The sequence below is a fragment of the Trichomycterus rosablanca genome, chromosome 14, assembly GCF_030014385.1.
Source record: "Trichomycterus rosablanca isolate fTriRos1 chromosome 14, fTriRos1.hap1, whole genome shotgun sequence".
In the NCBI taxonomy this organism is placed as follows: Eukaryota; Metazoa; Chordata; class Actinopteri; order Siluriformes; family Trichomycteridae; genus Trichomycterus; species Trichomycterus rosablanca.
In genome coordinates this window covers 21,401,508-21,412,733 of record NC_086001.1, presented here as the reverse complement: position 1 = coordinate 21,412,733, position 11,226 = coordinate 21,401,508, and the positions used below count along the sequence as shown (strand labels likewise).

The 11,226-nt window shown below is 39.6% G+C and overlaps 4 non-coding genes across 4 annotated transcripts; 1 reads left to right on the top strand and 3 right to left on the bottom strand.

Annotated features, from left to right (window-relative positions):
* Positions 1–2,826: 2,826 nt before the first annotated feature.
* Positions 2,827–2,900, top strand: trnai-aau (transfer RNA isoleucine (anticodon AAU)). Its single transcript has one exon. It is a non-coding gene; the product is annotated as a tRNA-Ile (tRNA).
* Positions 2,901–7,838: 4,938 nt separating this feature from the next.
* trnat-cgu (transfer RNA threonine (anticodon CGU)) lies at positions 7,839–7,910 on the bottom strand. Its single transcript has one exon. It is a non-coding gene; the product is annotated as a tRNA-Thr (tRNA).
* Positions 7,911–8,490: 580 nt separating this feature from the next.
* trnaa-ugc (transfer RNA alanine (anticodon UGC)) lies at positions 8,491–8,562 on the bottom strand. The gene has a single exon. It is a non-coding gene; the product is annotated as a tRNA-Ala (tRNA).
* Positions 8,563–10,240: 1,678 nt separating this feature from the next.
* On the bottom strand, positions 10,241–10,312 carry trnaa-ugc (transfer RNA alanine (anticodon UGC)). The gene has a single exon. It is a non-coding gene; the product is annotated as a tRNA-Ala (tRNA).
* Positions 10,313–11,226: the final 914 nt, after the last annotated feature.

Genomic DNA, 11,226 nt, shown 5'->3' with positions numbered 1-11,226 from the left:
GACAGTAAATCTACACTGCTATACAAGTTGTACACTGACTACTCTAAGTTATATCCAAGTTTTATTTCTATAGTGTTGTCCCATGAAAAGATATAATAAAATATTTGCAGAAATGTGAGGGGTGTACTCACTTTTGTGATACACTGTATATATATATATATATATATATATATATATATATATATATATATATATATATATATATATATATATATATATATGTGTGTGTGTGTGTGTGTGTGTGTGTGTGTGTGTGTGTGCAAGCCCTTTTGCTGCTTGTTAATTGTTTGCACTTTTAATAAATGCAGATATTGTATTTGATGTCTGGAAATTGATTTATTTGAGTGGTAGTTAAGTGTGCTTGTATTTTAAGTAATACAAAAGCAAAAAAATTAAGGCAATAGTTTGCATGGATCTTTCTATGTTGGGAGAACTTTAAAAAATGAGTTGGTACAACTTGAATTTGTAGTCCTTCATTTTGTTGTATTTATTACAAAACCTGAGTAGATTCAACTTAAAAAATCAACTCAAAATATTTAAGTTGACTCAACATAGTGATTTTAGTTATACTGTGATAATTTATTTAAGTATATTTTAAGTGGCATAGATAGGTTCCATTTACTTAATAGAACAGAAAGTTAATTCAACTCAAAAAGATCCATGCAAACACTTGCCTTAATTTTTTTAAGTAATTTCAACACCTCATTTTTTACAGTGCAGGGACGAGTGCCTTTTACTGCACAACCATGTCTGATGATCAAACGAATAAACTCAGTGTATATTATCTGGAAACAGATGCTCTTCATATAGAAATATGCTTTACATTTGCTTGATGGTAATAACTCTTAGTGAAGTCTTAATGAACAATTAATTAAATTCAGGTTGTTTTTAGTTCAACTGGGATTAACAGTAGCTAAACTTCCTAAAACCCAGAATCCTACATTCATTCCACAAGGTTCACAAACTACATGATTTAATGAGTGAAAACTTGATGTTTGGAGCCTCTCTGGCATGCAGGCTGGTACTGTGTATCAGCACTACTTACTGTGTGCAGGACCTGAGTCGTATCTGCTCCAGTCGCTGGTTGGTGGCATTAAGCTCAGTCAAGAACTTTAAGAAATATATAGTTTAGATAGTTCAAACATACAGTGGGGCCAAAAAGTATTTAGTCAGCCACTGATTGTGCAGGTTCTCCTACTTAGAAAGATGAGAGAGGTCTGTAATTTTCATCATAGGTACACTTCAACTATGAGAGACAAAATGAGAAAAAAAAATGCAGGAAATCACATTGTAGTATTTTTAAAGAATTTATTTGTAAATGATGGTGGAAAATAAGTATTTGGTCAATAACAAAAGTTCAACTCAATACTTTGTAACATAACCTTTGTTGGCAATGCCAGAGGTCAAACGTTTCCTGTAAGTGTTCACCAGGTTTGCACACACTGTAGCTAATATTTTGGCCCATTCCTCCATGCAGATCTCCTCTAGAGCAGTGATGTTTTGGGGCTGTCGCTGGGCAACACGGACTCCACAAATTTTCTATGGGGTTGAGGTCTGGAGACTGGCTAGGCCACTCCCGGACATAAATTGCTTTTTACGGAGCCACTCCTTCGTTGCCCGAGCGGTGTGTTTGGGATCATTGTCATGCTGGAAGACCCAGCCACGTTCCATCTTCAATGCTCTCACTGATGGAAGGAGGTTTGGCTTAAAATCTCACGATACATGGCCCCGTTCATTCTTCCCTTAACACGGATCAGTCGTCCTGTCCCCTTTGCAGAAAAACAGCCCCAAAGCATGATGTTTCCACCCCCTTGCTTCACAGTAGGTATGGTGTTCTTGGGTTTTTCTTCTTCCTCCAAACACGACGAGTTGAGTTTTTACCAAAAAGTTCCATTTTGGTTTCATCTGACCACATGATATTCTCCCAATCCTCTTCTGGATCATCCATATGCTCTCTGGCAAACTTCAGATGGGCCTGGACATGTACTGGCTTAAGCAGGGGGACACGCCTGGCACTGCAGGATTTGAGTCCCTCTCGGCGTAGTGTGTTACTGATGGTAGCCTTTGTTACTTTGGTCCCAACTCTCTGCAGGTCATTCATCAGGTCCCTCCGTGTAGTTCTGGGATTTTTGCTCACCGTTCTCATGATCATTTTGACCCCACGGGATGAGATCTTGACCCCAAGGGAGATTATCAATGGTCTTGTATGTCTTCCATTTTCTTACAGTTGCTCCCACAGTTGATTTATTCACACCAACCTGCTTGCCTATTGTAGATTTACTCTTTCCAGCCTGGTGCAGGTCTACTATTTTCTTCCTGGTGTCCTTCGACAGCTCTTTGGTCTTGGCCATGGTTGAGTTTGGAGTCTGACTGTTTGAGGCTGTGGACAGGTGTCTTTTATACAGATAACGAGGTCAAACAGGCGCCATTAATACAGGTAACGAGTGGAGGACAGAAGAGCTTCTTAAAGAAGAAGTTACAGGTCTGTGAGAGCCAGAAATCTTGCTTGTTTGTTATGGACCAAATACTTATTTTCCACCATAATTTACAAATAAATTCTTTAAAAATCCTACAATGTGATTTCCTGTATTTTTTTTTCTCATTTTGTCTCTCATAGTTGAAGTGTACCTATGATGAAAATTACAGACCTCTCTCATCTTTCTAAGTAGGAGAACCTGCACAATCAGTGGCTGACTAAATACTTTTTGACCCCACTGTATAAGAACCCACAAAAGCTCTTAGATGTGTATTAAGAAAGTCAGTTTCAGCTGCTTGAATGGAGTTAGTGTTGAATTATGTACAAAGATTTAAAATGACTAGTTAAATGGCCGGTTAGCTCAGTTGGTTAGAGCGTGGTGCTAATAACGCCAAGGTCGCGGGTTCGATCCACGTACGGGCCACACCCACTTTTGTACTTAAACTAACAAACAAGTGAACCTTCTCTAACTAGCAGGTTCTATTGACCTGGGCTTCAAACGTTGTCTCTGACAAGTGTGAGATCTTTTTACTGCCCCTCTCATTCAAATCAGAAACATGCCATTATTTCAATTTGCCAAACTTAATGACCCTTCTGTAAATGGTTTAATGTGCACACTGCTGCTACTGGCTTGTTTTTCTTTTCTACAGTTTAAGTTCATACCTTCAGGTTCATGTTATTTGAGATCTCTACATAGATTTCTTCCTCATGTGCAGTTCAGTTTGAGAAGCGCACAGCGGGAGAGCGAGTGAGTCTGCGCGTTCAAATGAATTAAATGAGTCGATTCTTTAATCTGGTTCTTTAAGTCGAACGACAGGAATAGACTCGAAAGAGTCGATTCACTAAGTTGATAGTACTCAGCAATGAGCTGTTAGAAGCTGAAGGAATCGATTCTTTTTGATGAAGTCAACATTTTATATGTTGTAAAATGTGATTCTTTACCTTTACCAGAGCAGCCTTTTACACACTTGCAAATTGACTTTACACACATGCCATCTTGTGGACAGTTTAAGTATTTACTTGTCATTGTGGATAGATTTTCCAAATGGGTTGAAGCCTTTCCCACTGCTACAGAAAAGGCTGAGACTGTGGTGAAAATATTGACACAGGAAATCTTTCCTAGATATGGACTTCCTATATGTATTGACAGTGACCAGGGTACTCCATTTACTTCTAGGGTTACTCAGAAGTTATGTAAATACCTGCAGGTCAATTGGCATTTTCACATTCCTTATTATCCTCAATCATCTGGAATGGTAGAAAGAATGAACCGGACTATTAAAGAAAGATTAACTAAGGCCATGTTAGAGACAGGTAAGAATTGGGTTGATTTGTTACCTGCTGTGTTAGCTAGAAATCAGAATGACGCCAAGTTCAACCACTAAACTCTCTCCATTCGAGGTCATCTTTGGCAAACCATTTCCTTGTCTGTTGGTAAAGGGAACTAACAAACTTTTCTCTGCAGATGACTTGCATATGCTGACTATGCTGCAGCGTTAGTTGAAAAATTGTCTAATATACATACTAAAGTTTCTGTCTCTCTGCCTATTCCATCAGATAACCCAACACACCCATATCAACATGGTGATTTAGTTTTAGTGAAGTCTCTAAATCCTAGGAAGGTTGGAGAAGCTGCTTTTGGGCCGCCTACTACCGTGCTTGCTGTGACGCGGACAGGGGTTTTGACAGGATTCACAGCCTCAGTGAATACTCACGTTAATACCTCATGCCTTGTTTGTCACGCTCTTTCCCAAGATTGGGAAGCTGTTCCTTTAAACTCTTTCTTTCTAAGACAATATCAGTCACAGTCCCACACTTGTTTGGTACCTCCAGAGGTCTTGTTTCTGCTAAACCTAAATAATGCTTTATTTAATACTGACTTTTTATTTTTAGTAATACTCTAAGTGATTTCACTAATCCATTCACCCCTGATACTTTTACTGGGCTTTTTCATGTAAGACCAGTTCAAGGATCAGTGTGCCTGTGTGCTCAACCTGGCATAGTTACTATAAATGGCACAAAATATAGATGTCGCCTTATAGGCCACACTTTATGTGCAGTGAATGTTACAATCTTAGGTCCTTAGGTGGGCCTGGGTAACTAATGCTTCAGGCAAGATAACTGGAGCTCCTATTGTAGAGGTTCCCCCAGCCTTTAGAATCTCCACTGCCATGTGGGTTTGTGGAACTAATGCCCACTTACGGCTCCCCACAAGGACTCACAAAGGTATTGTCTGGCATTTATGGCATGGATGGTGCACCCCTGCTGTGGTGATGCCAGGGGTCTCTGTATACCGTGCTATTAAAGTTATACCCCATATACCCCATAAAGTTAAACGTTCGACAGAAAGCATGCCTTCAGGTTTCAATGGTTACCGCCTCACTGATCCTTGAACAACTCCAGGTGAAACAACTCCTATCAATCTTTCCAAATATAGGTATCACCTGAAAATTAATGCTGTGGCATGACAGGTCCTCACTCTTGCTAACCAGACAGAGCAGGCCCTTACCCTAATTAATGAAGAAATGAGCTCCCTTAGGCAAGCTATTCTACAAAATAGATTGGCCCTAGATTTACTCCTTGCAGAGAAAGGAGGTGTATGTAAAGTCCTGAATTCCTCATGTTGTTTTTAAGTGCCTGATTATCATCAAAATGTTTTCGATATTATTACACATATGAAGGACTCTATTTCTGTTCCAGTCCTTGCTGATGACTCTTGGTATAAATGGTTCACTAATCTATCTGGAGGCTCGGGTCCTTGGATTTTTTCCTCCTTCATACCCATTCTGCTAATCATACTGTGTATTCTCCTATTTGGACCCTGCCTTCTACACTGTATCCAAAACTCTGTTATGAATCTCATTCCCAGGCCCAGAAACAATTTGATTATTTAGATCAGGCCTTTTGGGCCTGAAAAAGGGGAACTGATAGATAGAATAAAAAAGTGTTCATAAACTTTTGGCATTTGTCCTTCTCCTTTGACCTCTGTGTTGCAACAGAGTTACACATCCCAGCAATAGTTAACCATAGCAGCTATTTATATAGGTTTTTTGTGTGTTCTCTAATCCCAGCTCCCTAACCATTAACTTAGCTTCGGGCTATCTCACCATTAAAATTCAACTAAGTTTAGGCATAGGCTCACATTTCTCATGCAGACACAGACTATATAAGCCTGCTTCATATACCTAATTAATTTATTTAATTTATTAATAAATTAATAAATTAACTTAATAAATTAAATTTAGACTTATTATAAGTGTGAGTGTGTTTAAGTCTCTCCCAGTGTACACTTAAGAATTCAAAGGCTTGTTTTCTCATATTCAGTAAACGACACTGGAGTAGAAGATCTGAGCAGCAAGATTTTCTTCAAAAGAACTTGATGTTCTAACAGGGTCTGAAACAACTACCCGGATATTTAAACGGTTTAATCTAAGCTACAATCCCTGTGTAGCAGTAAGATGCTGCTGTGGAATTACAGCTTTGATGTATTAAGTTCTCTTGTGCTGTGCTATAGCCGTTGATCTTTCAGTCAGGTGAAGTTTACAAAAGAAAACACTTGTGATTGGGTCTTTCACGGCCAAGTGTTTGTTTCAAGGAGCGTTTTGTCTGTGACTTTAAAAACAAAGCACGAATAAGACACACTCTGGGAATGAGCCGTGAGATTTGGTTTACGAGAGCGACGCCTTAGCCCAGACCTGGGCATTGTACGGCCCGCGGCCCAACCGGCCCACATGAGGTTCGTGGCAATTAAAAATGAGATGTAAATAAATGTACATCAAACATGCAATATAACAGGATTGATTTTGCCGAGAGCTCTGAGTCTTTAAATATCCGTACGTTTTGATTTGCGTATGCGCGTGTGCGCGCGAGTGTATCAGCTTCACTGTAATGCGAACAGAACTGAGTGTGATTGACGGTGGAGTTTTTAACAAGACACGAACTTCCGAATTGTTTATTTACTAAAGTCAGATGTAACGCTGGTTAAGGATCAGAATTTAGGCTCTAAATCGCTGTTGCGGTACTAAACAGAAATACAAGCATATGAACGATGCGGAGCGTCAAAGACTTTTTAGAGAGTTTAACACATCCAGAACTGAAGCAGTCAGGACCAGCTTTGTGATTTTAAAAAGAATATTAAACAATAACAAAGGACTGAAAAACAAATGAGGTAATTAGACTCAAAACAAAATAGTGTAAAGTTTAAAAACCTGCACAATTTGTTCACATTTGTTTTTGCATTTGTTTGTTTAAATAGTAAAATAATGTTGATGTTTTTACTCTGCATATTTCTAATTTTCTAAATGTAACATCAAAACATTAACAGCTTATTAGAACTGTACAATTCACTGCTTTTCATAAAGAGTGGACAGTTGTAGCTTAGTGGTTAAGGTACTGGACTAGTAATCAGAAGGTTGCTGGTTCAAGCCCCACCACTGCCAGGTTGCTACTGTTGGGCCCTTGAGCAAGTCCCATAATTGCTCAGACTGTATACTGTAACTGTATTGTAAATTGCTTTGGATAAAGGTGTCTGCTAAATGCTGAAGATTTAATGTAAATGTAAATAAAAAGATAAAATTAATATTGAGCAGAATTAAGTTCACCTTATTGGTCCGGCCCTCCACAACAGTCCCAGTTTCTTATGTGGCTCCTTGGAAAATTTAATTGCCCACCCCTGCCTTAGCCCATGGCAGTGGTAGCACAGCAAAGAAAGGTCACACACTGAAAAATGTCCCTGTGCAAAAGTATCAACTGGATGCAGGGGATTGAACCCTGGACGTCACACATGCAAAGCATGCGCTCTACCACTGAGCTACATCCCCTTTTCTTACACAGCAGGCTTGCTGTGGCTCTATAGCTCTATTGTAGAGAATAAGAACGCCAGGCAAGACATGGTCCCTAATTAAAAGCTTTTGAATGGAGATGCTGGGGATTGAATCCAGGACCTCATACATGCAAAGCATGCGCTCTACCACTGAGCGCATGCTTTGCATGCTTTGAGGTTAACAAGCTCCATCATGTCATGCAAGCCAATAGAAAGTCCAATCCAAAATTCATCTAACTCCTGTACCTTTGCTCAGTCAGCTGTGTGAAGTTTAAAACAAGCTTGTGATTGAGTCTGACTAAGTACCTGGATATTTCAAGGGATTGTGACACTCTGGAGCTCATACAGGCACGGCATGCAGTACCTCTAAGCTGCCATCCCTATGTAGAGGAAATGTGCTGGTGTGGAAGCACAGCATTAATGTGGTAAATAAGACCTGCAAGGGAAATTAGGAAATGAAATGTGATTCTTAAATTAGCCTAGGGGGAATGTGAACTAGAGCATATTGGTCATGTTTTAAAATGAGAGCATGCATGTTAAAGGCACGAACGGGGATTGAACCCGTGATTTTCGGTTTACGAGACCGACGCCTTACCACTTGGCCATCGCGCCTCTCTAGGTAGCTGGCAGAAAGTTGAAGAAACGTTCTTGTGCAAAAGTAACAACTGGAAGCTGAGCACACTCTTAAAGTTCAAGAGTAACAAGCAGAACGCCAGCTTGATAGTGACCGTTCTTAAAGCCATCGGCTTTAGAAGCACACTTGAAGCTTTTTTCTAGCAGAGTGAAACAACAAGCTACTAGAGATGCAGGGGATTGAACTTTGGGCCTCATACATGCAAAGCATGCGCTCTACCACTGAGCTACATTCCCCCGGAGCAAGCGTCAATGCAGGTACAGGACTCTTTGCAAAAACAAAAAGAGACCCATGACCAGGTATCTTTAGTCTCTAGCAGGCAGGGGATTGAAAATGTAAAGGCACACTTGCAGAGTAATCTGTGGTAGCTGTTAAGAATTGGCTCTGCAAGCCAGTTGGCTCCAAAACACATTAAACACTCAGTTAAAAAGCTGCACCGTGTCAATAAAGCAAATAGAAAGGCTGGCCAAAAATGACCAAACCTAAAATGCTAATTCTTAAAGCTATCGGGTGTGGAAGCAAACTTGAAGTTTGTTTCAAGTGAGTGAAACAGCAAGCTGGAGATGCAGGGGATTGAACCCTGGACCTCACACATGCAAAGCATGCACTCTACCACTGAGCTACATCCCCTTTTCTGATACAGCTGGATTGCTGTGGCTCTACAGGTCCTTCTCAAAAAATTAGCATATTGTGATAAAGTTCATTATTTTCCATAATGTAATGATAAAAATTAAACTTTCATATATTTTAGATTCATTGCACACCAACTGAAATATTTCAGGTCTTTTATTGTTTTAATACTGATGATTTTGGCATACAGCTCATGAAAACCCAAAATTCCTATCTCAAAAAATTAGCATATTTCATCCGACCAATAAAAGAAAAGTGTTTTTAATACAAAAAAAGTCAACCTTCAAATAATTATGTTCAGTTATGCACTCAATACTTGGTCGGGAATCCTTTTGCAGAAATGACTGCTTCAATGCGGCGTGGCATGGAGGCAATCAGCCTGTGGCACTGCTGAGGTGTTATGGAGGCCCAGGATGCTTCGATAGCGGCCTTAAGCTCATCCAGAGTGTTGGGTCTTGTGTCTCTCAACTTTCTCTTCACAATATCCCACAGATTCTCTATGGGGTTCAGGTCAGGAGAGTTGGCAGGCCAATTGAGCACAGTAATACCATGGTCAGTAAACCATTCACCAGTGGTTTTGGCACTGTGAGCAGGTGCCAGGTCGTGCTGAAAAATGAAATCTTCATCTCCATAAAGCTTTTCAGCAGATGGAAGCATGAAGTGCTCCAAAATCTCCTGATAGCTAGCTGCATTGACCCTGCCCTTGATAAAACACAGTGGACCAACACCAGCAGCTGACATGGCACCCCAGACCATCACTGACTGGGTACTTGACACTGGACTTCAGGCATTTTGGCATTTCCTTCTCCCCAGTCTTCCTCCAGACTCTGGCACCTTGATTTCCGAAAACAGTACTTTGGACCACTGAGCAACAGTCCAGTGCTGCTTCTCTGTAGCCCAGGTCAGGCGCTTCTGCCGCTGTTTCTGGTTCAAAAGTGGCTTGACCTGGGGAATGCGGCACCTGTAGCCCATTTCCTGCACACGCCTGTGCACGGTGGCTCTGGATGTTTCTACTCCAGACTCAGTCCACTGCTTCCGCAGGTCCCCCAAGGTCTGGAATCGGCCCTTCTCCACAATCTTCCTCAGGGTCCGGTCACCTCTTCTCGTTGTGCAGCGTTTTCTGCCACACTTTTTCCTTCCCACAGACTTCCCACTGAGGTGCCTTGATACAGCACTCTGGGAACAGCCTATTCGTTCAGAAATTTCTTTCTGTGTCTTACCCTCTTGCTTGAGGGTGTCAATGATGGCCTTCTGGACAGCAGTCAGGTCGGCAGTCTTACCCATGATTGCAGTTTTGAGTAATGAACCAGGCTGGGAGTTTTTAAAAGCCTCAGGAATCTTTTGCAGGTGTTTAGAGTTAATTCGTTGATTCAGATGATTAGGTTAATAGCTCGTTTAGAGAACCTTTTCATGATATGCTAATTTTTTGAGATAGGAATTTTGGGTTTTCATGAGCTGTATGCCAAAATCATCAGTATTAAAACAATAAAAGACCTGAAATATTTCAGTTGGTGTGCAATGAATCTAAAATATATGAAAGTTTAATTTTTATCATTACATTATGGAAAATAATGAACTTTATCACAATATGCTAATTTTTTGAGAAGGACCTGTATAGCTCTATTGTAGAGAATAAGAACGCGAGGGAAGACATGGTCCCTAATTAAAAGCTTCTGAATGGAGACGCTGGGGATTGAACCCAGGACCTCATACATGCAAAGCATGCGCTCTACCACTGAGCTACATCCCCGACTTGTGCTTTCCAGGGTAAACCTCCAGTGGTGTATAAAGTACCTGAAGGCCATACTTGAGTAAAAGTACAAGTATCTTACCAGAAATTTACTTAGATAGAAGTAAAAGTCACCTTTTAAAATATTACTTGAGTAAAAGTCTAAAAGTATCTGATGTTTAATGTACTTAAGTATTAAAAGTAATTTGATATTAAATGTACTTAAGTATTAAAAGTAGAAGTAAAAGTAAATGCTGTTAGTATAAACTGAAGCGGTCATTTAGAAAAATATAAGATTGTTCTTTTAAGCCTGTAAACCAACTTAACAAGCTTTTTTCTTCCTTCCATCTGAACATGATCTGTGCCAATTTGTGATTATAATCAGCTGTTCACATCACCTATGTAAAATCACGTCATTATTTAGTTGTTTTTATCCTTATTACGAGGACTAAATTGCGCTGTTCCAACTTTTTTTAGAATGTGTTGTAGCTTAAAATGCATGTATGTGTATGTTAAGAATGAAGTTGACCAGACAAAACATGAAATATTTTGGGTTCATAAAAGATGGAATAAGAGTCGATGTAAATGTAAAAAACACTGCATCTATTTTATTTGCATTTTCTATACTGTTCCATTGTTTTTGATTTGGGTAGTACATTCAAGTTATAGATACTGTATATATCCCAATAACCTAAAACAATTGAATTTTGGCAGAATTAATTTAAAAGCAAAACTCAAGCAAGTTTAACTAAACGTGTGGCACTTTTAACCCTTTAATGATCTGCTCAACCATTAGTATAATCTAAATAGCTGGGTAAAATAAGCTGTATTTAAATAATCTTTTTTGGGCTGTATCTACTCCCTGATTGGCGTGTGTTAAACGTTAAAAACATTGGTATTCTTACTTTAAGAAAACACCATTTCTAACTTATGTG